Source organism: Oncorhynchus mykiss, chromosome 17 (assembly GCF_057628025.1).
Source record: "Oncorhynchus mykiss isolate SJ-2025 chromosome 17, ASM5762802v1, whole genome shotgun sequence".
In the NCBI taxonomy this organism is placed as follows: domain Eukaryota; kingdom Metazoa; phylum Chordata; class Actinopteri; order Salmoniformes; family Salmonidae; genus Oncorhynchus; species Oncorhynchus mykiss.
Genome location: NC_143038.1, coordinates 60168179 through 60195526, shown reverse-complemented (window position 1 = coordinate 60195526; position 27348 = coordinate 60168179). Strand labels below are relative to the sequence as shown.

The 27348-nt window shown below is 43.6% G+C and overlaps 1 protein-coding gene across 4 annotated transcripts in view; it reads left to right on the top strand.

The window, feature by feature from the left end:
- The window catches only part of LOC110494603 (E3 ubiquitin-protein ligase PDZRN3-B), a 562549-nt gene that overhangs the window by 460646 nt on the left and 74555 nt on the right, over positions 1–27348 (top strand). The window contains exon 1 of one of the 4 annotated variants that reach the window (XM_021569819.3): positions 24934–25018. The exons of the other annotated variants lie outside the window; for them this stretch is intronic. The gene's annotated coding sequence lies outside the window, so the exon portion shown is untranslated. Of the gene's footprint in view, positions 1–24933; positions 25019–27348 lie in introns of those variants that run through there. 4 annotated transcript variants of the gene reach the window in all.

Genomic DNA, 27348 nt, shown 5'->3' with positions numbered 1-27348 from the left:
TCATAGAAACTTTATTTTGGACAGATTTGTATTTATTTATTTTTACCCCGTTTTCTCCCCAAATTCGTCGTATCCAATTGTTTTTTAGTAGCTACTAGCTTGTCTCATCGCTACAACTCCCATACGGGCTCGGGAGAGACGAAGGTTGAAGGTCATGCATCCTCCGATACACAACCCAAAGAAAAGAAGCACTGCTTCTTTAACACAGCGCGCATCCAACCCGGAAGAGAGCCGCACCAATGTGTCAGAGGAAGCACCTGGCAACCTTGGTTAGCGCGCACTGCGCCCGGCCCGCCCCAGAAGTCGCTGGTGCGCGATGAGACAAGGACATCCCTACCGGCCAACCCCTCCCTAACCCGGGCGTCGCTAGGCCAATTGTGTGTCACCCCACGGACCTCCCAGTCGCGGCCGGTTACGACAGAGCCTGGGCGTGAACCCAGAGTCTCTGATGGTACAGCGCCACCCGGCAGGCCCCATTTTGGACAGATTTTAGCAAGAGTGAAACATCTCACTTCAAATCAAATCAAATTTTATTTGTCACATACACATGTTTAGCAGATGTTATTGTGGGTGTAGTGAAATGCCTCTTCCTCTATGGTTTACACACACACCAAGCCCCTCCCCCTGCCTCCCATGCCAGCTAAGTTGAGAGATCACATCTTCCTCAGAGACAACCGGTTTCAACCTGCATTTGAGGTTTGGTCCAACAGAATGGGTCATATGGACACTAAAATACAATGAGACAGGTTTTTACTGTAATAAAGGAGATGTTCACTTTTCTAACTATATCATTTTTATGTCTCAACTATTGAAATTGTGTGCAGGGCAGACACTACTAAAACAAGAGTATCAATGAACATTGATTCTGGAAAATTGTGGTACCACCTACCGCTAGCAGCATATTAACCAACGACTGTTATGCTAGCTGTCTAGTCAGTATCTAATAAATGTGCAATATGAATAAAACACAATTATATAAGGAATTGACCATTTGTTGTCATTTTGCGAAATAAGGTAGGCCACTTGATTTCCACATCTGAACAAAGTGGACAGGCTAGCAAACTTTTCAAACAATTGGAGACAGACAGAAGGGTGTGTTCAACTGTTCAACCTTGTTAGCTAGCAAATATATCCAAGTTGGCTAAACTTGAAGTATAAAGATTAGCTGGCTAATCACTAGCACTTGGGCTTGAGAGATTGTTGATGAGGCCTGTGTTAATTTTAGCCGCCTAATGCCTGCTGCAAGAAGGTAGTCATTAGTGAATGTGCATTATGCATGGTTCCAGTTAAATTTGAAACAATAAAAGGGAATTTTCATAGACAGACTTGAAAGCCAGATTAGCGATTATTGCAAAAAAATATAATTACATTTATTAGTGGGTCTTATGGCTGTGGAAGGCTTATATATATTTAGCCGAAGTATAACTTCACAAGCCCTGAATTCATTAGATTTTTGCTGACTGTTTGAAATGCAGTGTATTTGACCTTTAATTGTATAACAACGCTTATTTAGAAGAAACATATAAAAAAAAAAATATATATATATATATACATTTATATATAGTGCATCGCCCATACATTAAAAAAAGAAGAAAATAGGCCACATCGCCCAGCCCTAGTTGAGGCAGTGTTCAGGAATTCAGTACAGGCCCATTGTTTTATATATCGTTGGGAAAGTTGTGATGGTTGGAGCGGCGATAGCCAACTGGCCTCTGGGTCCATATGGAGGGAACAGACCCTGATGCAGTCAGTTCTGTCAGTTTGGACAGGGACCATTCTCAGATTATCTTCACTCTACCAGTTTTTCTCTGTTCCCCTTGTTGTTGCAGTCTCTCTGAAAACCAGGTTGCATTGCCTTACACAGATGACTAACAACCCCACCCCCAAAAAAAACTTCTCCCACCGTCGCCACTCCCTCCCTCTCTTCTCCCATCCACACCACTCTACATATAACAAGAGCAGGAATCACTCAACTGGAACTGAGGAGAAACACTTGCCTGCGAACATGATGATTCACTTAGTCAATTAGCCCTTTCATTCAGCGCTTTTTAAAAATATCTCCTGAAAGATGCTTTGGCTTTTGTGTGCTATTCATTCCAGAGACCGTAATCGGTTAACAAGCCGGTCTTGAAGCCGCTGCCCTTCCAAGCCCTAGAGGCGAGAGACCGAGACGGAGAGAGAAAGAAAGGGGGAGAGAGAGTGGAGTAGTTAGCACAGAGTTAGTCTTAAACTCTGGAGCTCTTAAACAACGCTAGAAGCTGTGATTCAACAGCAGCTATATCACAACTACAGAAAACCCCCCCAGGGACTTAATAAATAATACACATTTAAAGTACTGTGCACTAAACACACACACACACACACACACACACACTCATTCTGACACACACACTGAAACCCACTCATTGTATTTACAGTTGCTCCGAGGCATTGTATTTAATGATACAGTGTGCTGCGCGGCTTTGATGGTGAAGAAGAAGAAGAAGAAGAAGAAGAAATCTACTCTGAACTCTAAATATGTCATGTGTGGTTGCTAAGGACATCAAACGTAATCATTTATTCATCTGGATGTTACTTTAGGCAGTTCTGTATGATAATCATGTGTAGCGAGGCGCAGAGAGACATCATTTCAACCTATGGCTATATGAGGAAATGTCTACTGTATCAGCTAGTCCAACAGAATTTGTCAGCTGTGAGGAAATGTGGTGCACAGTTCTTGCTCGGATGAATAAAGACTGCTGAAGAGTGAAGAGCTGCTGGCTGGAAGACAAATTATCTATCTAAATCCTGTGTCAAATGCCCTCTCTTCCCATAATGTCACTGACATATTTGGTACATCTAGTCACAGGATGCCCAGTGAACTGAATTTGGTTTTAATTTCAACAGTTGGATTAAGATGGCCTTAGAGACACATTGGCCTACATCTATTTGGAATAAAAGCAGACACTTTTGTAAGCTTGATTGTGTCAAAACATCCTAAAATGCCCAGTTGACGGATGAAAAAGATGTGTATTTTCAAACTTGTGGCACTTTTGTTAATGCACTGCTGCTCTTGAATACCGATGGGCTGACCTTGGGACCTTCGGCGTTGGTTGGGCTGTAGTCATCAACATAGTCATCTGTTTGAGATGCAGCTTTTTTTTTAAGTGAGCGAGGGTGCTGCATGGCAGGTGCCACCCTGAATGTGCACGTCTCCGCCTCACAGAGCACAGAGGCGGGCTGATTAGCAAGTGTGAGATCACCCGCCTGTCAAGTCTATACAACGGTTGTGTAGCCCTCCTGAAGAGAGCATTGTGTTAGAACATAGAAAATAAATAAATAAAGCACAAAGAAAAGGTCAAAGTTCAACGCTCTACAATGTATACATTATGGACAGTACAGAATAGTTTAAGATACAACATTTTCCCTCAATTATACTGCAGAATCCCAATTGAATTGACTCTTACAAACAAATAGATATATATCTACAATGCTGATTGGAGGTATATCCCACATTTGGTCAGTGGGAATTTTCAGGAGAGAGTCAAATTTGGAATGGGCATAGGGGTATGTGCTGGTTGTTTCCATATGTACAGAAGAGGAGGGGACACAATATATTTGACCATAGGTTTAGTAACATTCTTTTTTTCTACTCGCCTACCTGCTGTCTGCTGGCCTGGGTCAGGTTTGTTGTTCTAGTGGTTCCCAACCTTTTTCGGTTACTCTACCATCAACTGTTTTTTGCTCTGCCTGGAGTATCCCTGAAGTACCCCTCGTGCATTTTACCAGTAGGCCTATGGTCTCATGGCTCTTCTCAAGTATCCCCTGTGGGAGTACTCCCAGGGGTCCTAGTACCCCTGGATGGGAACCACTGTTCTAGAAGGATGATCACCCTGCCTGGTTCTGCTTATCTAAGCTAACCAGTCTGGTCCAGTTTTGACCCACTGCTCACTTTAAGCTGAGCTTTATGCATAGTTTCCCCATTGAGCTGAATGTGTGGTCCATTGTGAGTGTGGTGACAGGCGAACAGCATACGGACCAACAAGGTGAATATAGAAGAAGTAGTGGGCACAGCTACAAGCAACAGGGAAAGGCAGGCAGACAGCTAGGTCACACAGGGACTGAAACAAAACATCACATTGTGCTAGAACCTCTCTATTCTCCATTAAAGTTAAGAGGCCTCACACCTAATAATCCTGAAGGGCACTTCATGATAACAAAAAATGTTTGTCCAGGTATTTATTTTAGTGTAACAGTAACTATGCCTTACATGTCTTTAACCACCACTGGTAGAACTAGAGGAGACACCTCCATGTTGGAATGCTCTCTCTCTCTAGTGTATCTCTCTGTGTCATATCTGGGATGATACTCTGCACGACACTACACATCTTACAGTTGGTAGTATGTTAGTGCAATGAGCTAGCCTAGTTCATCATGCTGAATGACAGACAGAGCTATAGAAGACACTGAGCAGTGAGCTGCCTTCTTTATTAGTTCTCAGTGAGCTGAGTATACTATAGTGTAGTTAAACAAAAAGGCCCGAGGGGGTGTGGTATATGGCTGTTCTTATGTACAAGCAACGTGGAGTGCCTGGATACAGCTCTTAGCCGTGGTATATTGGCAATATGTCATAAACACCCAAGGTGCCTTATTGCTTTTATAAACTGGTTACTAATGTAATTAGAGCAGTAAAAATAATATTTTTGTCATACCCGTGGTATACTGTTTGATATACCACGGCTTTCAGCCAGTTAGCCTTCAGGGCTTAAACCACCCAGTTTATAATATGGTATATATATATACTGTAGTATTCACTGTGGAGTTTTTGCAGACTAAAGTCCATAACCTGTAGGTAGGTAGGACAGGGCTCTGAATGGATAGTTCTGAGCTTTTGATATTTTCTTAAACCTGTATAGAACACAATATGGTCTATACTCAGCATGTAGGTTTCTCACTTATGAATAGCACAAATTGGGATGTGTGGGTATATGAAATTTAATGCAAATTCAATATTGTAATGTTTACTATATTTAAAGTGTAGTGTTTTTGTGGTAGTGCTGAGCGATTAACCAACATTTCTGAGGGTTTTCGGTTATTAAACAACTAATTGACTGACGTCGGTCCAGTTACTCGAATGAATTCCATTTACTTGTTTTTTTTGTGAGCCATTCAAGTATGGAACTGTGGAACACTGGGCTGAAGGGAGTTGTAGTTTTCATTAAGCAAATATTGAATCTAGTTCAGCGCAGAAACGTGGTAATTAACTACAATGACCATAATCCAGTGTGCCTGTTTTTTTTCCTTCTCAGACATACAGATCTCTGGACAGATACACTTTTAAGCTTGCTACTTTAGGTTAGACACACACATACACACACACACACCCCACAGACCACATGAGAGAGGAATGTACACAACACAATGACATTAGGGACAGAGACAGTTCATGAAAGTATGGCTTATCTACTAATAAAATGATTGTCAGACAGCTCTGCAGCATACTTAGGCAGGCTAGCTAAATAGATAACACATAGATAACGTTAGATGGTCTGGCTGGCTGGCTGTTTGCTAGTGCCTGAGATGATTGCTTTAAAGAATGGAAAATGCTAAATTAATCAAATAACAACTAAGCAACTGAAATATTTTATTTTATCATCATTTCCTATTTTCTATTGATATCTACCCAATGTGGAACTGATACAGACAATGGAAGATTTTCAAGGATTTGGCTATTGGGATGTTCGTAATTTTTGGCTTATTTCACAAGGCATTTTTTTTTTTTTCACCTTTATTTAACCAGGTAGGCCAGTTGAGAACAAGTTCTCATTTACAATTGCGACCTGGCCAAGATAAAGCAAAGCAGTTCGACACATACAACGACACAGAGTTACACATGGAGTAAAACAAACATACAGTCAATAATACAAAATCAAATCGAATCAAATCAAATGTTATTTGTCACATACACATGGTTAGCAGATGTTAATGCGAGTGTAGCGAAATGCTTGTGCTTCTAGTTCCGACAATGCAGTAATAACCAACAAGTAATCTAGCTAACAATTCCAAAACTACTACCTTACAAGTGTAAGGGGATAAAGAATATGTACATAAAGATATATGAATGAGTGATGGTACAGAGCGACATAGGCAAGTAACAGTAGATGGTATTGAGTGCAGTATATACATATGAGATGAGTATGTAAACAAAGTGGCATAGTTAAAGTGGCTAGTGATACTGTACAGTACAGTATAAACAAGTCTATATACGATGTGAGCAAATGAGGTGAGATAAGGGAGGTAAAGGCAAAAAAAGGCCATGGTGGCAAAGTAAATACAAAGTAAATACAATATAGCAAGTAAAACACTGGAATGGTAGATTTGCAATGGAAGAATGTGCAAAGTAGAATTTAATTTAATGTTAAAAAAAATTGAAAACGGCAATGATTTTTTGGTAATTGAACCGCAACCGTACCAACGTCAAAAAGCACTAATCGCTCAACACTATATTACAAACATTACTGTAGTATTTACTGCAGTTTTTTTTTGCGGATAATACTGTATTTTCAATAGTATCCTACAGTATACTACAGAATTCTATAGTAAGTACTGTAGTATTCTATAGTAAACTGTAGTATGTTTTCATGTGGGCTAGCTGCCTCTGAGCAGAGCCCAAAGAGCCCACGCTATACTCCTCAGCCAGAGCAGCTGTGGGTCTCACATGACTCACTCATTACTAATGTGTTACACAGCTCTGCCAATGGAAATCTGACTTACCGCTGGATCTGTTCCACTCTTTGAATAATGAGCTTGAAAGGAACAGATACTGAATATGGAGGGAAGTCTAGATGAAATTATTATTATTTCAACATTGTCTTTTTCCATATAATTAACCATGTCTGTAATGCTATCCATATTTCAGGGAGTGTTTTGATGTCGATGCTCTGTTCACCAGCAACTGGGTTTGGAATTACGAGCCTGGAAAAACTTTTTTTTAAAACATTTTTTAAAGGTTTGTTGTGGAGATCTGCTGTTCAAAGTGTGTCCCATTTCTCAACACAATTTTATACACCAGTCTGCCTCAATGAGTGGGTTGTAAATGTGTTTCCGTCTGGCACAGTGTTATAATAATCACAATAATTTGCTTGCATAAACAGCTCACACAAAAAAAAGAGGCAGTGATTGCAGTGCAGGGCTTGTTGCCGAACTGGGGCCACATTATACACCACATGATCTTTGTGCCCTTCCTACATTACATCAGCCGGCCTCACAGTTCACACTGACAGACAGACAGCTCTGATGAGATGACAAGCCCATACACCATGCTCGTGTCAGCAGTGCTCTGATATGCTCCTTGTCCAGAGAACATGAGTGTCATTCTTCACATTCTTCCCCGGAGCCTCAGTTCTTTCAGGATAACCTTCAAGTTATCTCTCCATCAGTACATGTCTGTTAGGGAGTGAAGGAGAGAAGAGAGAGGGGAAGGGGGAGAGAGGGGAAGGGGAAAAGAGGGGAAGGGAGCGGGGGGGCTAGTAATAGATTGGGTTGCTTGTTACAAACACTGAGTTGGTCTGGCCTGCTTGAGGAACGGGAGCTCTCAGTAGCTGCAGGGCCCTGGCAGTCTGGCATGGCTCCTAGATGTATACTGTGTAGGAGTGAGCAGGCAGACTCCAGGCCAATACTGTTTTGTGAACCCTTCCCATGGTCCCCTTGGGAATAGTGTTCTCCAGACAGGCCAGGCCAGAGAGGAAGTGGACTGAGCTAGGGACGAGGAGACCGAGGGGACGGCCATCTGGGGCGGGGTTACTGAGGTTGTCTCCACGGACACGCCAGCGCCCAGTGGGAGACAAGCAGCAGACTTGTTTGATGTGCTGCCATAACACAGGTTCTCATGGTCCTAGCTGCTGACACATTCACACTGACACACACACACACCTACAGTACAGTACAGCTGAATAGGAAACAGGAGTAATGCTCCAAGCTCTCCAAAAGTTATGCTTCCACCTTGGCACTGAAAATGTCAGCTCCCGTTTATTAAGTCATTTTAGGCCCATAGCATCCAGATTGAGCACTAAATCTATCCCTTTCTCTAACGCCAGCCAAAAGTATCGAGCCCTCCTGCAAGCATCTTGCCTTGCGTCACCATAATGCAGTCATACTGTGGGAGTGAGTTAACGCACAGAGGCTGCACACCCAGAGCTCTGATGTGAGTCACTCCGCAGATCTGATTGCTGTCTCTCTGCTGACTGTAGCCTAGCATCATTCAGATGTTACCTTGATCTGCAATGTCCTGGTCTGGCTATCAGTTAACTGCATATGACCGTGATAGAACGTAGTCTGTTAGGGCCACAGCAGGATAGACGTGTGTAGTCACTAACCATAAGTAAGGCTCTTAGTTCATGCAACCTGACCAGGCACAACTTAGGGCCCTGGACATAAGCTTTCGCCTACAGTTATATCTGGACACACAGTAATGCGGTCAGCCTAAACACAGGACCTAAGCCATATAACCATTTAGATTTCTCACACCAGCCTGTTCGTGGTCTTTACGGCAAAGATGGCCGATAAATGAAGATGTCTTAGGCCGTTTATCGTTGAAGAAAAATGGTCACATTACCGGTCCGCTTAAAGGGTGGCTCTGCCATAGAAACAAATGCGATAGCAGCTGGGTCTGGTCTGCTTAGTTTATTCACTGTATATGAACCTGAAAAAATGAGGGACAGGGAAGTCTCGCTTCCTTTTCTGTCTCTGCTTACAGTCCTGTAAATCCTGATAGTCAAACAGGCCAAACCTAATTGGTGGATATATGTCCATGTGCTCAGGGTGTCATGCCCTGCCTAATCAACATCAACTGTCTGCAAATGACCTACACGCTGCCTCATTAGAGAAGAAGGCCTCAGCAGAAACACAGCGCTTATAGGGAAACGATATGCCATTGCTACAGTATGCTGCTCGCCAATGGCAGAGAACTACAAGGGTCAGTTTCATGGTGGGAGTGTTTGGCCTGGAATGAGACGATCACTTACATAGTTATTTTTGTGTCATGACTCATGCCTCATGTAAAATAACAACTTGCTCGTTTTATGCTGACATTGTTGGCTGAAATCTTTTGCTCTTTTTACCCTTCCAATGTTGCAGTTTTATACACACCAATGCCTCATTTCTCACCATTTGCTGTACAAAAATACTATTTCAAAGACTTTGATCGCCCTGATTTGTTCGTCTTTGGTCGATCTACCACAGTTCACATCAACACCTAATACTAGTCTCTGCAATAGAGAACATAGTCGAGATAGGCACAGAGCCTCCAACCATTATGCAGCCCGACGTATTCCATTGAGTCCCAGAGAACACATTAAACTCCAAAACCACCAGCTGCTGAACTTCACCTCCCATCAGCTCTCAGGCTAAATTCTTAATCGCTCTTTTCCGATTGAACACTGCCCAGATGGCCACTGTACTGTAGCTACAGTAAGTATCTTCCCTCCCCCTGCCCCCTAGTTATTCTCCCTGTGCGGTGACTGAGGCTCTGCTGTGCCACATAGGACTCCGTAGGAGTTTTTGCATACCTACTGTAGCTAGCTAACAATGTCTGATAGTACTGTAGTGAGGTCATGGAGAACGTGGCATGGAGTCCTGGACACCTCCTGAAAACCACTCACCAAACCACACACTCCCCAGGCAAGCACGCAGTCAGCCGCTCCGCTCCGAACTCTGCTCTGCTAATTAGTCCTTTCTAGTAACAGTCATGATTTAGGTCCACACAAAAAAAACCCGTATTCCCAACTGGAGTCCATCAATCTCCTGTACGGCAGCAGCCCCAGTCCCAGCCAAGGTATACACCACAGCAGGCCAAGCATGTACACTACCTGTGTTCACGTGCACACAGATGACACATTCTAATTTCATTAACAGACCAGTTAGGCAAGTCTTTGTAGTTGCGCCAACTCGGCTGGAAACTTGAAATACCAAATTAAATATTATATTTTCTCTGAGTTGCTGATTTAGTGATCTGTGTCCTGTTGTAGCCAGGCTAAGCTGTGGGTTGAGCTGGGCTGGGCTGGCCTGAGCTGCAGGGAGACTGACTGACTGACTCTATGTCCAGCTGGAGTTGACTTAATCTATCTGGACTGACTGACTCAGACAGAAGGACCTAATGGGAGAAGCAGATGATATTTGGGGAGTTAGGGAGAGGTGCAATAACAGATATAATTTATTGATCTATGTGACCTGGTTGGTCAAGTTGCCAGAGTGGGACATCAGAGCTCCCATCAAGGAGGCAGGCCTGGAAGGAGTGCTTCATGAACTCTACAGTTCTGATCTAAATCTCCTGCTAGCTAGGTGTTTTAAAAACACGATGGGATATCAGGTCAACATGTACTTTTACCTCTAGGCTTGTTTTCATATCTCTCTCTATTGTGCCATCTCCTGATCTAAATTGAAGAGTCTTACTTAGGTATTCTCCTTGGTTTCAGTGACATTGACTGTTTGTGGATTTGTGTTTGTGTGTGCACAGTATATTGTTTATCGGATATAGAGTTACCAGTCTAATGAATTTAAAGACAGTCTAGAGTAGACCTTAGCAGTGTGTCCATAGCACCTCCGTTATCAGATGTCACCTGTATTCTCAGTATGTAGCCTACTCTTCCATCTTAATAGGCCTTATACGGTACATATTGTGGCATAACACATGATCAGTCCTTCTGTGCTTTTGGTAGTTCTCTCAAAATTACAATTACGCGGCTTGTTTACATGCTCTTCTCATCGCATGAACGTTTTAGTCTTTTAATTTGGCATGAGAAGCTGATCTGTTTTACCAGTATATCTGGATGGTTTGAAGTGTAATAGCAATCAGCAGAGCTGCAAACTAATAGCGAGCGTTGAAGAGGGCACACTGGTGCGTAATGCCATATGGTCTGAGCCCATGTCTCCGAGTGGATTTCTGCTGATAACCAGTAACATACAGTGGTGCTGAGTGGATAAGAATCACATGAACATCCAAGAAACATGATGTGTGCTCATAAACAGACTGTATTAATAGTGGTGCTCAGGTGTTGGAATTCTATTTGCATGTGAGCTAGCCAACCAGGAGGTCTCTGTGTAACTATAGCCAGGCTGCCAACACATTACTGTAATGTCCGTATCCCAGAAATTGAGACCTGGGCCACTGCCCTATTGAGGTATGTTCATATAAGAGTACAGGCGAGCTGAGAGAGAGTAAAGCGTTTTCAGAGTTGAGTTGTAGGTTCTCTTGTAGTGAATGACAGTGTGTGTGGTTGCGTTCCCTGGTTTTGGTTGTCTTGTTTGTTTGCAGCGTATGTTCTTCGTGAGTGGCGTGCTGCTGGAGTCCAAACATCCTGCATGTGACATGGGGTTTTAATTGTGCACGGCGCTGTATGTGTGTGTGTGTGTGTGTGTGTACACGCCTGTGTGTGGGTGTGTTTGTGTGCGTGCATAAGCACTCTTAAAGGTCCACATTCATTCATCCAGCGGTACCCAGCAGCTCCCAGCCAGCTCAGCTCCCTTCAACAGAGTGGCTGTTGTGCGGCCTGTCTGGAACTGCGTCAGCCCCTCTGGGAAAAATTTAGAAATTGCTAAGTACATTTCTGGAAAGGACGTTATGTGAGGAGTAATCCTGGATTCTGGTGGGTCGATTCAGGGGGAATCTGAATGGTGGGTAGATTAGGGGCTAGATATGATCTGTATTCCAGTCTCTTCTAATCTCTCTGAACTGGATAAGGGTTTGTAAAGCAGCTCTGAGGCACACTGACTGTCTTCCTCCTGTCTGTCTTCTCTTCATAAAGTACGCCACCTGGCTGACCAGACACCATTACTCACAGTCCCAGGGGTGTGTCGGTTACCCTGGGGTGGAGTCTGTGTCCCCAGCTCCTCCTCCAGCATCCTGGGGCAGGTCATAGGTCATAGAGGAGATGTCTCCATGTGTTAAAGACCAAACCTCGCTCTCCTCCAACGGAACATATGAACAACACAACCCCCTCAGGACTTCACCTCATCACTGCCTGATTCTGATGGAAGCAGAGCACCCAAAAGCAGGGGTAAGCAACTAGATTCAGCCGCAGGCCTATTTTTGTTGGCGCGGATGGTGGGGGGGGGGGCATTACATAATTATAATAATTCGTACACTAAAAATGAACCACAACTAAGCCCTAAAAGAGATTTGTACTTGACAATAACAATAGTCATACCTTGATTACACTGAGACACGATCACATTCCTCTTTTTTTTTGTGGGAATTCTTTGTGAGATTTCCTACATTTCCAGGCCTCCTTCATTCTCTCACAGTTTTATGATGCAATTCTATTTCCCAGGTCCATTTTAGATATGATTTGTATTATTCTCATGAACCCTCAACTGACCTGAATGGCATAACTCACGGTGATGGCTGTATAAACCTACTGTCAGAATGGGATAAGTTGTTTAATGTGTTGAGCAGACTTGTGTTGAGCTCGAGGGAGGGAGGGAGGGAGGGAGGGAGGGAGGGAGGGAGGGAGGGAGGGAGGGAGAGCACCGCTCAGCTTATACTGGCAGGTTGGGAGGGAGGGAGAGAGAGAGGACATTGGAGGTGTGTACAGGCCCAGGTTACACAGGGAGGGTGGTAGTTAGGACTGAGCCCAGGCCATGCAGGGCTGTGTGTTGGGCCACAGCAGACCCTCTCTTTATCAGCCTGATTGGTCACATCTGGCATCATTACTCCCACCTTTGAGTCATCCAGCATGGAGGGGGAACTGAGGTGGCTGGGGTGGACAGAGGGGGCTGAAGGGGGATGGAGAGGGGATGGATGGGGCTGCAGGCTCTGAGGGTCAGACCTGCATGTGAGGGTTTAGCTAAAGGAAACAAGTTAGTGTTTATCGTCACTGGCCAAGTGGCCAGGCCATGCTGCTGTGTTTTATGTTCTGTTGGTGTTTCCACATAAACACAGTCTGGAGGACAACATGGCTCCTTTAATCAGACTCCTTTTCCTCTTAAGGTATCCAGTTTCTCTATTTCCAATTTGCTACATCAGAGATTGACTCAAGACAAAAGCGAGGTCCACAGAGCACTCTAGCAGTTCCTGTCATTACAATTCTACTGCTCCACTGTATTAGAATCACACAAATGACAAATAAGACCTTAAGTACTTTACATGCCAATACTATACTGTGTGGAATATTGTAAGTTAAGGAAAGTATACTGGACAAAAATATAAATCAGTCAATTTTATTCAATTCATGAGGCCCTATGGATTTTACATGACTGGGAATATAGTTTCTGTTTAAGTCTGTTTGTCACACATATCTTAAAAAAACATGCTGTCGTACACATCGATCCAGAGCATCTCAAACATGCTCAATGGGTGACATGCTGGGTGGGTATGTAGGCCATGGAAGAACTGGGACAATTCTGACTGACCGGCTCTAAATCGGTTTTATGTCGAAAAAAATTGAAATTGTGATTTTTACATTGGCTAAAAGTAGAGACTCGGAGCTAGAAAATGTTATATCATCATTGAGGAACAATGGGAAAGTTATTCTGCTTTAAAAGTTGATAAACTTGTAACCTCACTTTTGAGAGTGCTCCAAAACCGCCATAAAAAAGCCAGACTACGGTTTGCAACTGCACATGGGGACAAAGATCGTAATTTTTGGAGAAATGTTCTCTGTTCTGATGAAACAAAAATAGAACTGTTCGGCCATAATGACTGTCGTTATGTTTGGAGGAAAAAGAGGGAGGTTTGCAAGCCGAAGACCACCATCCCAACCGTGAAGCACAGGGGTGGCAGCATCATGTTGTGTGGGTGCTTTGCTGCAGGAGGGACTGGTGCACTTCACAAAATAGATGGCTTCATGAGGACGGAAACGTATGTGGATATATTGAAGCAACATCTCAAGACATCAGTCAGGAATTTAAAACTTGGTTGCAAATGGGGCTTCCAAATGGACAATGACCCTAAGCATACTTCCAAAGTTGTGGCAAAATGGCTTATGGACAACAAAGTCAAGGTATTTGAGTGGCCATCAGAAAGCCCTGACCTCAATCCTATAGAACATTTGTGGGCAGAACTGAAAAAGCGTGTGCGAGCAAGGAGGCCTACAAACCTGACTCAGTTACACCAGCTCTGCTAGGAGGAATGGGCCAAAATTCACCCAAATTATTGTGGGAAGCATGTGGAAGGCTACCCAAAACGTTTGACCCAAGTTAAACAATTTAAAGGCAATGCTACCAAATACTAATTGAGTGTATGTAAACTTTTGACCCACTGGGAATGTGATGAAAGAAATGAAAGCTGAAATAAATCATTCTCTGCTATTATTCTGACATTTCACATTCTTAAAATAAAGTGGTGATCCTAACTGACCTAAGGCAGGGAATTTTTACTGGGATTAAATGTCAGGAATTGTGAAAAACTGAGTTTAAATGTATTTGGCTAAGGTGTATGTAAACTTCCGACTCCGACTGTAGCTAGCTAAACAATGAACCATAATTCCAACTCATAATGTTAGTACCCTGCATGAATCTACAGGTAGCTAACCAACCAGGTTCAATGTAAGCTAGCTAACATTAGCCTATAAGTAGCAATGCAAATGGCTCTGAGATACGAATAATATTACTACACAGATCATACACGTAAAATTAGCTAGCCAGCCAGCTAACGTTAGCTAGCTAGCTATCATTGCACTTTAACTTGAAATGAAAATGACTTTGACAAAATTAGAAACGTGTAATATCTGAAAATGTAGCTTCTACCTCTCTGTCACGGATGCCATGGTTGCCCTTAGTTTGAAGATGTATAAAGCACCTGTTTCCAGAATAAAACAGCCTTCTGTATGTTTTCTTTTCAACTCTGTCTGCATATTTGCAATGAAACGACAGAACGCTCCCTCAAAACCTGCAGTCGGCATGCTAACTGCAGGAATGTCCAACAGTGCTGTTGCCAGAGAATTGAATGTTAATTCCTCTACCATAAGCCACCTGCAACGTCGTTTTAGAGAATTTGGCAGTAGCAACTGGCCTCACAACCGCAGACCACGTGTAACCACTCCGGCCCATGAGCTCCACATCCTGTTTCTTCACCTGCGGGATCGTCTGAGACCAGCCACCCGGACAGCTGAAGAAACTGTGGGTTTGCACAACCAAACAATTTCTGTACAAACTCTCAGAAACCGTCTCAGGGAAGCTCATCTGTGTGTTCGTCTTCCTCACCAGGGTCTTGACCTAACTGCAGTTTGGCATTGTAACCTGACATCAATGGCAAATGCTCACTTTCGATGGCCACTGTTACGCTGGAGAAGTGTGCTCTTCACAGATGAATCTCGTTTTCAACTGTACCGGGCAGATGGCAGACAGCATGTATGGCGTCGTGTGGGCGAAAAGTTCGCTGATCCAGTGTAGCTCAGTTGGTGGAGCATGGCGTTTGCAACGGCAGGATTGTGGGGTCGATTCCCATGGGAACCAGTACGGACATTTATGCACTCACTACTGTAAGTCGCTCTGGATAAGAGTGTCTGCTAAATGAAAAAAAAAAAAAAAAAAAAAAAGACAACATCTGTGGCATTGTGTTGTGGCCTTTTATTGTCCCCAGCACAAGGTGCACCTGTGTAATGACTATGCAATTTAATCAGGTTAGTAAAATGCCACACCTGTCAGCTGGATAGTAAAGGAGAAATGCTCACTGACAGGGATGTAAACAAATATGTGCTTAACATTTGAGAGGAATAAGCTTTTTGTCCATATGGAACATTTCTGGGAACTTTTATTTCAGCTCATGAAACACTTTAAATGTTGCATTTATATATATATTTTTTGTTCAGTATAGTTTTAGCCTCAAAACAGCCTATCCAGCACTAATTCCCAGCACATGTGGTGAGTAATGTCCCTGTGGCTCTGTTGTGTAGTGGTGATCCAGATGCAGATATTGGCCTGACTAGTGGAGAAAGAGAAAGAGGCAGCCTGAACTGAGCTGACCTTTTGAGTTTCACAGAGATTTTTGGGGACCAAATCTGTGTTGATAGTTCAAACTGTGCCATCTTCCATTTTGTGAGGGCCGTCATCTTCATATTTAGATTAAGATGTGGAGTGTCATGTGAGGATTGTAGAGGGGTTTATAGAGATGTGATCTCTCTCGCTCTCCCTCTTTCTCCCCCTTCTCTCTCCCCCCCGCCCCCCTCTCTCTCCCTCTCTCGCTCTCTCTCCCTCTCTCTCACACTCTCTCTGTGTGGCTGTGGACCCACACCCCTCCCCCCCTCTCTCTTCCTCTCTCTCCCTCTCTCTCACACGCTCTCTCTATGAGTGGCTGTGGACCCACACCCCCCCCCCCCTCCTCTCTCTCCCTCTCTCTCCCTCTCTCTCCCTCTCTCCCTCTCTCTCCCTCTCTCTCACACTCTCTCTATGCATGGCTGTGGACCCACACCCCTCCCCCCTCTCTCTCCCTCTCTCTCTCACACTCTCTCTCTATGCGTGGCTGTGCCCCCCCCCTCTCTCTCCCTCTCTCCCTCTCTCTCACACTCTCTCTCTATGCGTGGCTGTGGACCCACACCCCTCCCCCAGAGGAGGCCGTTTCCTGCCATGCCTCTGCTGAAATCAGATCCCAACCTTCTCTTACGCCTTGTTTTTTTTGGCACGGGTCGCACACAGACACTCATAGTTCTCTGAGGCTCCCGCAGGTTTCTTCCTCCTCTTTTTCTTCTCCGTCCACCTACTCTCGATCTCTCTCTCTCCACTCTTGACTTTCACATATGTTTGTTAGTAAAAGTCCTCGTCGTCTCACTCCCAAAAAACGATTTTCACTGTAGTGACTGATAGAGATGTGTGAGGTGTCTTCAGGAGACTCTCTGCAGTCAACCTCAGTGATGAGGGGAAGAATAATGCATCCATGGTTCTCCGGCCATTTTCGGCAGTTATTTGAGCCCCGCCAGTTCACCCAGTACATATTTGAATGACATTTAAACATCTCCAGATGCAATTGGAAAGAAGAAAAAAAACAGCCAAACAAAGTGGCTCTGCTTAAGACTTTTTTGTTTACTTTTTGCATTGTTACACTACAGGCTGGAAAATCATTCAGAATGTTTACAGGTTTGAGATGTGCTTTTTCTCGATTAATTATCAGTCAGCATTATGAATTACCTTGTATCATAAGTCATATTTTAGTGAACAAGATGATATTATTGTTATTTCATGTATTTGTTGTGCTGTAGTACCCTATACAATCCCCCTGGCTATACTCAGCTGAGGTTGTGTGGGTTGCCAGCATATTGTTTCCCAGGACGGCTCTGTGGCTTGTGGGGACAGAGTCGTAAAGAGGTTTGAATGACAGAAGTGTGCAGTCTGGTCAGTCTGCGCATTGTAGTCTAGTGTTTACATGCCTCTGGTCCTCACACCACCGCCATAGCCCAGAGCAGTTAAACTGCTAGTTTGAGTAAGTGCTGCGAAAAGGTGCTCTGTCTCAAAGGCTATTAGTGATCTCCTGAGGATGTGTGCTTTTCATGGATGAGCACACATCCCGTGTTTGTGTGTGTGTGTGTGTGTGTGTGGGGGGGGTTGAGGGTTGGAACAGACTGAGCTCATCAGCGACTTTAAACAGTCCCACATTTCAGAAAGAAAACGGTAATGTTTCTCAGCAGTTTACTACTCTGTAAGAGAGTATGCAAGCAAAAGACTGTTGACCACTTAAAGAAAGTACCTTTTCCCCACACAGCAAAGACATTAAATCAGGGATCTAAGTCATGATTTAGAATTTGGTTATCTGAGGCTATGTACTTCCACTCCTCTTACTTACATCAGAGCTTAAATCAAACCCATATGACTATCTACTAGGCTCTGTAAGTTACTGAATCGAAGAATGACCCTGCTATTAGCTTTCCATCTCCTCCTCATTTAATGTTTTCCATTGAAGTACAGTCCATACCCCGGAGAGAGAATCGGGGAAGGGAGGAGGGAGGGAGCGAAGTAACTGAGATGTTGATGCCCAATGTTGCGTCACGTGGTCTACACAGACCCATGATTGAGTTATCACACAATTACTGCTGTTTAATTATTATATAAATAGACAGGTGTTGTAAAAGACCCATTATGGATCAACCACAGTGCCTTCCATCCCATCCCACTCCAACCAGCAACAGGGTGTGCCATCGCTCATGATGCCAGGATATGTACACTACCAATGAATCGATTACATGTCCATGTACTGTACTGCCTCATCTATCCCATAATGTGATGGCAGTCGTTCAAAACTAGCAAAGATCTTTGAACATGGTGGTGTTGTTGGTGGTGTTGTTTTCCCAGTATTCCCATGACTAGTAATTAGAGGCGTGTGAGGTGAAGGGGTGTGGTGAGGGGGCGAGGCAGGGGTTTTAGATGAGACCTGAGCTGCCCACCACTGAGGGCCCAGTGCTTGTGTCTGTAGCCGGGGCCAAATTAAAAGCTTCTGCATCTCCTCCTCACTGTCGTGTTGTGTTGTGTTGTGCAAGACCAGGTCTCCTCTGCAGACACACACACACAATTGTGTATTACTATAGTTGTGAGAACTTTTTGGCGACCAAGAATTGATTCCCATTCAAAATCATATTTTCCATAAACCCTAAACCTAATCCCTAACCTTATAACCCCAAACCTTTAACCTTAATTCTAACCCTGAACCTAAAATTGCCTTTTTCCATTTTATGACCAGTCAACAGTTGTCTGAATTCTCCTTGGTTTACTATTCTTGTGAAGACTTCTGAGCCTCACAAGCATAGTAAAACAAACAAATACATACAAACTGAGAAGCAGCAAGATTAGATTAAAGCCAAAACATGGAAATTGCTTACATGAGAGGCGGCGTCCCGACTTCATTCGTGCTTATCTGGCCTGTATAATAAGGCACAATTATAGAATAGATAAGACGACATGGACAACAAGCTAGCAAGAAAGGAAGTGAGTAATAGCTTGTGAACATATGTTGGCCTGTAATCATTGATGCAGAAGGCAGAGTATCTCCATGACATGAATAAAGAACATTATATATATCCCAGCTCTGCAGATTTTGCTGCGAAGAGACAGAATCATTAGATAATTTGTTTTGGTACTGTCCATATGTAGCTCGTTTTTGGTCGCAGGTTCAGGAATGGCTGAAGAATTGCAACATTTACCCAGAGTTAATTCTGCAACTAGCACTGCTGGGTGATCTGAAAAGTCTTAGTCAATCGATCAATAATATTTTAATACTCTTAGCAAAAAATGTGATCTTTAATTTAAAATATGTAGAAACTATGAAAATAGAAAAGTTGTTACGGTTTTCTTCCTGGGAAGGAGAGGAGGACCAAAATGCAGCATGGTTATGGTTGAACATCTTTAATAAAGAACAATATATAAAACAAGAAACCGTGGCAGTGGCAAAACAGTCCTAACTTGTGCAAAACACAGAGACAAGAACAATCACCCACAAAATACCCAAAGAATATGGCTGCCTAAATATGGTTCCCAATCAGAGACAACGATAAACACCTGCCTCTGATTGAGAACCACTCTAGGCAACCATAGACTTACCTAGAATACTACACTGAACACAACCCCATCAATCTACAAAACCCCTAGACAAGACAAACACATAATCACCCATGTCACACCCTGGCCTAACCAAAATAATGAAGAAAACACAGAATACTAAGGCCAGGGCGTGACAGTGTTTTGAGATAGATGGGTGGGGTTGAGGTTAGCTGAAGGATGGGACTAAAAACAAGCAAAATATATATATACACTACCGTTCAAAAGTTTGGGGTCACTTAGAAATGTCCATGTTTTTGTCCATTAAAATAACATCAAATTTGATCAGAAATACAGTGTAGACATTGTTATTGTTGTAAATGACTATTGTAGCTGGAAATGGCAGATTTTTAATGGAATGTCTACATAGGCGCTTTATCAGCAACCCATCAATCCTGTGTTCCAATGGCACGTTGTACTAATCCAAGTTTATAATTTTAAAAGGCTAATTGATCATTAGAAAACCCTTTTGCAATTGTGTTAGCGCAGCTGACAACTGTTGTTCTGATTAAAGAAGCAATAAACTGGCATTCTTTAGACTAGTTGAGTATCTTGAGCATCAGCATTTGTGGGTTCGATTACAGGCTTAAAATGGGCAGAAACAAAAACTTTCTTTTGAAACTCATCAGTCTATTCTTGTTCTGAGAAATGAAGGCTATTCCATCCGAGAAATTGCCAAGAAACTGTAGATCTCGTACAACGCTGTGTTCTACTCCCTTCACAGAACAGTGCAAACTGTCTCTAACCAGAATAGAAAGAGGAGTGGGAAGCCCCGGTGCACAACTGAGCAAGAGGACAAGTACATTAGAGTGTGTAGTTTGAAAAACAGATGCCTCACAAGTCTTCAGCTGGCAGCTTCATTGAATAGTACCCGCAAAACACCAGTCTCAGCGTCACCAGTGAAGAGGCGACTCCGGGATGCTGGCCTTCTAGGCAGAGTTCCTCTGTCCAGTGTCTGTGTTCTTTTGCCTATCTTAATCTCTTCTTTTTATTGGCCAGTCTGAGATATGGCTTTTTCTTTGCAACTCTGCCTAGAAGGTCAGCATCCTGGAGTCGCCTCTTCACTGTTGACGTTGAGACTGGTGTTTTGCTCGTCCAACATCTCATTCCAAAATCATGGGCATTACAATGGAGTTGGTCCTCCCTTTGCTGCTATAACAGCTTCCACTTTTCTGGGAAGGCTTTCCATTAGATGTTGAAACATTGCTGCGGGGACTTTCTTACATTCAGCCAAAAGAACATTAGTGAGGTCGGGCACTGATGTTGGGCGACTAGGCCTCGCTCGTAGTCGGCATTCCAATTCATCCCAAAGGTGTTCGATGGGGTTGAGTTCAGGGCTCTGTGCAGGCCAGTCAAGTTCTTCCATACCGATCTCGACAAAAAACATTTCTGTATGGACCTCGCTTTGTGCAGGGGGGCATTGTCATGCTGAAGCAGGAAAGGGCCTTCCCCAAACTGTTGCCACAAAGTTGGAAGCACAGAATCGTCTAGAATGTCATTGAATGCTACAGCCCCAGACCAGTATTCCTCCTTCACCAAACTATACAGTTGCCGCACATTTGTCCGTCGGACTGCCAGATGGGCAAAGCATGATTCATCATTCCAGAGAATGGTTTCCACTGCTCCAGAGTCCATTGACGGCGAGCTTTACACCACTCCAGACGACGCTTGGCATTGCACATGGTGATCTTAGGCTTGTGTGCAGCTGCTCGGCCATGGAAACTTATTCCATGAAGATCCCGACTAACAGTTATTGTTATTGCTTGCTTCCAGAGGTAGTTTCGAACTCGGTAGTGAGAATTGCAATCGAGGACAGATGATTTTTACGCGCTACATGCTTCAGCACTCTGCGGTTCCGTTCTGTGAGCTTATGTGGCCTACCGCTTTGCGGCTGAGCCGTTGTTGCTCCTAGACATTTCCACTTCACAATAACAACACTTACAGTTGACTAGCAGGGCAGAAATTTGACAAACTGACTTGTTGAAAAGGTGGCAACGTGACAGTGCCATGTTGAAAGTTACTGAGCTGTTCAGTAAGGCCATTCTACTGCCAATGTTTGACTATGGAGATTGATTGGCTGTGTGTTCAATTTTATACACCTGTCAGCAACAGGTATGGCTGAAAGAGCCAAATCCACTAATTTGAAGGGGTGTCCACATACTTTTGTATATATAGTGTAGCAAATCAGCTCATGATCAATGGGGAGATGACGAGTGGAAATAGTTTCAATATTAAGGTTTCTTAATGTGGACTAATCTTGGTAACCCAGAAGTAAAATTATCTTGTGAAAGTTTGTCATTTCCTGTTTTACTTCTGGGGATAATGACATTAACAAATTTGTTTACTTTTGTACAAAGGAAGGAAGCAAAGTCTCCTAATTTCATGGCCAAAAGTGTTTATCATGGCCAAAAGGGAGTTTTAGTTTTCATGAATTTTTACGATATAGCCAATTTTGATTTTGTGGTGGTGGAATCTATTGGAAACCGTTTATCATCCACACACAGGCTTGAAAATCCCCGCACCAGTTTAAGCACCGCCTTCGCCCAATACTGATTTGTCCAAATAATCAGTGACAAAAACCCAAAACCAGGAACTACTGCTGCTCGTAATCACATAATTCTACGTGAGTCTTGACAGATTCTCGCCATTTCATCTGTCCACAAGAGATTAAATGGGGACCATCTCTGTTGAAAAATATCCATATCTACTCTCAACCTGTTTGTGGCTTACACATTCTCTACCGAGACTCATATGAGCAGCAAGTACGAGACAGCACAGAGAAGTTATACTGTAGCAAATGTTATACTGTAGCAGTATTTTGACTTGCATATACGAGAGAAGTTATTTGATAATGCAACCAATGGATTACAGAATAAAATAAAGTTAGGAATTTTCATGCAAGTCAGGAGTTTGGGTTTCAGTTGGATTGGGACTGGATTGGAAATTAGCCTAGGCTCTAGAATTTTCCCTCATGCCAATTGTCAAGACTTCACATCTGTAACGGAGATGCCTATGTAGTGAATTGTGCATAGGTCTATCAAATGTGTGACTGTCTGAAGAGTCACTATGACAGCTCAGAGGCACACATTATTTTATAGGTTATAGACCCCTAAGGCAATATGCGCAAGTTGGTGGCAGAACAAGGGGGAGTTCTTATAGATCACCAGCAAAAAATGCCTCTATGTTGATTCGGAGTGCATTTAACACTACTTTTGGATTATAATTGGATTTTAAGGTTTGTATGGATGTCCTGGTTAATATAATGTTTGTGTCATCATTGCAAATCAATTGCATTATTCTTAAAAAACACTTCAACTTCAACCAGTAAAATGGCACTTTGGTTAGTTTTTGCTACCGCCTATATCAATGAGCGTTAGCATTCTAGCAAACAACTGCTCCATCCAAAATAGTTATTTTGCAAAGAAAATAACCAAATATAATCTTAGTGACTCAAAATATTATTGTAAGCGTGTGAGAACCCCAAAAAGTTATTTTGTTTAGAAGTAACAAAAACATAACTTTCTTACTGCCGTCAAGAGTGTTGTTAACTGGAAAAGGGTCTATCATGTAGGGGTTTCCTGTAGGGTTTATTAACTGCATTCGGGTCGTGTGTACTGTGCGGCAGTGTTGATTATGCGTCTGCTTTGAATTTATGTTGACTTTGTGTGAAGTAAATACGCTAAGCTAAAGGCTTCCATGCGACAACCTGTTTGGATAATGCATTTGTTTTTGCTAATCTGCTGCTGCGCATGTTGTGGATTTTGTGGATTTGCATAAGTGCGACATTGGGGAATTCTTGATTTATTGTATTTTCTATTTTTTTATCGGGAAATGTGAAGGGTTCCCGGGACAGTCCCGGGATCCCGGTTACCAAGGTTAATCCCTACTGTGGACAGATGAGTCTCGCCAACCTGAGGCCTGCCTCATTCCAGCCACTGATCATCATCCTGGGCAGTCAAGGCTGGGTCATGCCTTTGGTATGTTCACTCATGTCTCTTCCTCCTTCCCTCTCTTCCTCCCTCCCTCCCTCCTTCCCTACTTCCACCCCATCTTTCCTCTCCTCCCACTCCACTTAAATGGACGTGTAGGGTAGAGGCAAGCTGTTATCAGATGAGGAGATTTATATACTAGAACGCCTACAACAGGTTTGTAATCAAATAGCTTGTTGATTGACAGCTAAAGTAATCTCATTCTATTTGTAGTTAGCTCACTGTACCAGATGCACTTTGCTTTATCCTTATCTGACATGTACACCGTACACCTTATGTAAATCAGACGTTGGCTTGGACAGTGTGTATTTTCACCCAAGTCATTAAAAGGTTGTTGGTTATCAGTGTTCTCTGTCACTAAAGAGTCTGAGGGACAGATTCAGTCTACTGCCATGCTTATGTGTGTCATATTCTGATAACAGGATACACACACACGCAAAGACACACACACTCACTCACTCACATCTGCAGACATGACCTCACTCCCAGTCCACTGCTGATTTTCAGAAGAGATTGTTCCTGAGATGCTCTCTCCTATAAGCTGCCTTGATGGTCCTTGATGTTGATATGAGCTCTGGGGTCAACTCAAATCCTCACCCATCACTCTCACTATTCTATTGATAATGTCCAGCTGTCTAACCAACTCAATGACAGAACCAGAACTAGTTCAACTCTAGGGCTGGGAATTGCCAGGGACCTCACGATACGATACGACGATACTAAGTTGCCGATTCTCACCATTCTATATGTATTGCAACGTATCGCTCAGCATGTCTGCTGCGGAGGGACAAGAGAGTTTTGATCAGTCATGGAAATAAAAGTTCTGAAAACAAATAGTCTCCTTATTTAAAAGAAGGAGAACAAGCTATGAAGGAAAAATACTGGAGTTTTGGTGCAGGTACAGCCAACGAGCTCAAAAATAATATTGTGATATTGTCAAAACGATACGATATATCGGCAAAAATAATATCCCGATATGTAACTGTATTGATTTCTTTCCCCCATCACTATTGAACTATAGAACTCGTTTAGTAACTGTAGAACTTCTGTAGCTCATCCACATGAGAAAGGGAGCGGTATAATTGACATGGATAGGAAGAGGAGAAACACACGGTCTAATATAGGGAAGAGCCCCAACGGTATAATAGCATGTATTCCAGTCATGTGAAAATGGTATATGTCTCTGTCTGGTGTTAGAATGTATGCCTGTGTGTGGGAGGAGGATGAGCAGCCTGTAGATAAGAGTGAACTGGAGGAGAATCTGCTGCCTGTCAGGCTGCCTGGCCAGCTGAGACCAGCACAGAGACCGGCTAGGGCACCAAATAAGGCCAAAAGCTCACCCTCTCACCGCCGGCCTCACCGTTCTAAATAATGAACCCAATCTACAGGCTGTCCTGGCACACTCCAAATACTGTACATGCCTCACTGTCAAATAATGTGCAAAGTTTTAACATATTCCTCCCTCTCTCTTATTGCTCTCCTTCTCCCCCAGGTAAGAAAGACTGCCCTCTCTTAAAGCCTTTGTGATCTGCCATGTAAGTAGAATGTCAGTGTGCATTCCCCATCCTCTTTTAGAATGTCACTGTGTGGATTCCCATCCTCTTTTAGAATGTCACTGTGTGGATTCCCCATCCTCTTTTAGAATGTCACTGTGTGGATTCCCCATCCTCTTTTAGAATGTCACTGTGTGGATTCCCCATCCTCTTTTAGAATGTCACTGTGTGGATTCCCCATCCTCTTTAAGAATGTCACTGTGTGGATTCCCCATCCTCTTTTAGAATGTCACTGTGTGGATTCCCCATCCTCTTTTAGAATGTCACTGTGTGGATTCCCCATCCTCTTTTAGAATGTCACTGTGTGGATTCCCCATCCTCTTTTAGAATAGCACTGTGTGGATTCCCCATCCTCTTTTAGAATGTCACTGTGTGGATTCCCCATCCTTTTTTAGAATGTCACTGTGTGGATTCACCATCCTCTTTTAGAATGTCACTGTGTGGATTCCCCATCCTCTTTAAGAATGTCACTGTGTGGATTCCCCATTGTCTTTTAGAATGTCACTGTGTGGATTCCCCATTGTCTTTTAGAATGTCACTGTGTGGATTCCCCATCCTCTTTTAGAATGTCAGTGTGTGGATTCCCCATCCTCTTTTAGAATGTCACTGTGTGGATTCCCCATCCTCTTTAAGAATGTCACTGTGTGGATTCCCCATTGTCTTTTAGAATGTCACTGTGTGGATTCCCCATCCTCTTTTAGAATGTCACTGTGTGGATTCCCCATCCTCTTTTAGAATGTCACTGTGTGGATTCCCCATCCTCTTTTAGAATGTCACTGTGTGGATTCCCCATCCTCTTTTAGAATGTCACTGCGTGGATTCCCCATCCTCTTTTAGAATGTCACTGTGTGGATTCCCCATCCTCTTTTAGAATGTCACTGTGTGGATTCCCCATCCTCTTTTAGAATGTCACTGCGTGGATTCCCCATCCTCTTTTCCATGCAGGTACTGTATGTGTGTGATGTCCTTTTTGGATACGTGTTGTTTTGACAGCCGTTTGAGTCAGGCTGTTTTAAAACACTGTGTGAATTGCTAGCAGTGAGCTCTCATTCCCCCACCTCTCTACCATGGAGCAATCCCGTGTGTCAGTCGATCCATGCCCCTGATTACTGGCACAAGCTGGTATCTCCTCTCTCCTAGCCATTGTGCTCCCATGACGAAAGGAACCATTTACTGCCAACAATTTAGCAGGAGCCGTATTGGCTTAGTGATAATAGAGACTTAACATGTTTTAACTACACCTTTGCATAATTCTGGCTAAAGAGTAACATCCAGTGTGTCTGTAATTACTACCAGGCCAATAGCACCAGAGTAAACAGGCTGGCTGGCTGGGGAAAGCTCCAATCCTGCTGCGGGGGATACTTTGGTCTTCAGGGGGAGGGAGAGAGGGAGGTAAATGTGGGTCTCCTCTGAGGAGAGAGAGGACTTCAAAAGAAAGGAGTGAGTCCGGTCCATAATGGCAGTGTTTGGGGTGAAAGCAGAAGCCGTGTCGATCAGAGGGGCCCGGGGCCACTAGGTCACTGGGAGGAGTGTGCTTGGACAGGCAGATCACTCAAACACACAGACTGATGCTCCCCCCCGCCTGCTTATGTAAGGCAGCCTCTTCCTCGGAGTGTGGAGAAAGACGAGGTTGGGGAGCTGGTGATAGGCGTGAGCTTTCTGTTCCAGGACTGGCAAAGGAAGAAAACATTACCTCCATCACAATAGAGACGAGAGCCCAGTTGGGCTGAGGGACCGGCGGTACAGCACTGCGATTCCAGAGTGCACCTCTGATTTACCACTTCTTTATTTACCAGTAAAAGCCAGGGAGTCTTGGTGTTAACTGAGTCAGGCGATTCTATCTTTGCTCTGGTTGTTTTGGTTGACGTCAACAGTGTTCCACCACACGTTAGCTTTGCTCTTACCGAATGTCCTGACAAGAAACAGATGCGTCACTCAGATGGGGAGAGAGACCATGGTTGGTGGGTATATTTAGGCCGCAGTATTAAACAGTGTGTCTGATCTGGGTTCTTTATAGGGGCCGGCCAGACATCCAACAGTTCTGGGCAGTAGCACACATCATGGAGTAGAGCCTCACTTTTTGCTCAAGAACTTCATACACTTTGCCCAGACCACACATCCTGTAGTTGGTTTGCATATATGTTTGCTCTCTCTCTCTCTCTCTCTCTGTCTCTCTCTCTGTCTCTCCCTTTGTCTCTCGCTCTCTCTCCTTCTCTCTCTCTGTCTCTCTCTCTCTCTCTCTCTCTCTCGCTCTTTTCATACAGAACCAGGGAGATCTTATTCATCTTCACTGGCCTGTTACCTGAACACCC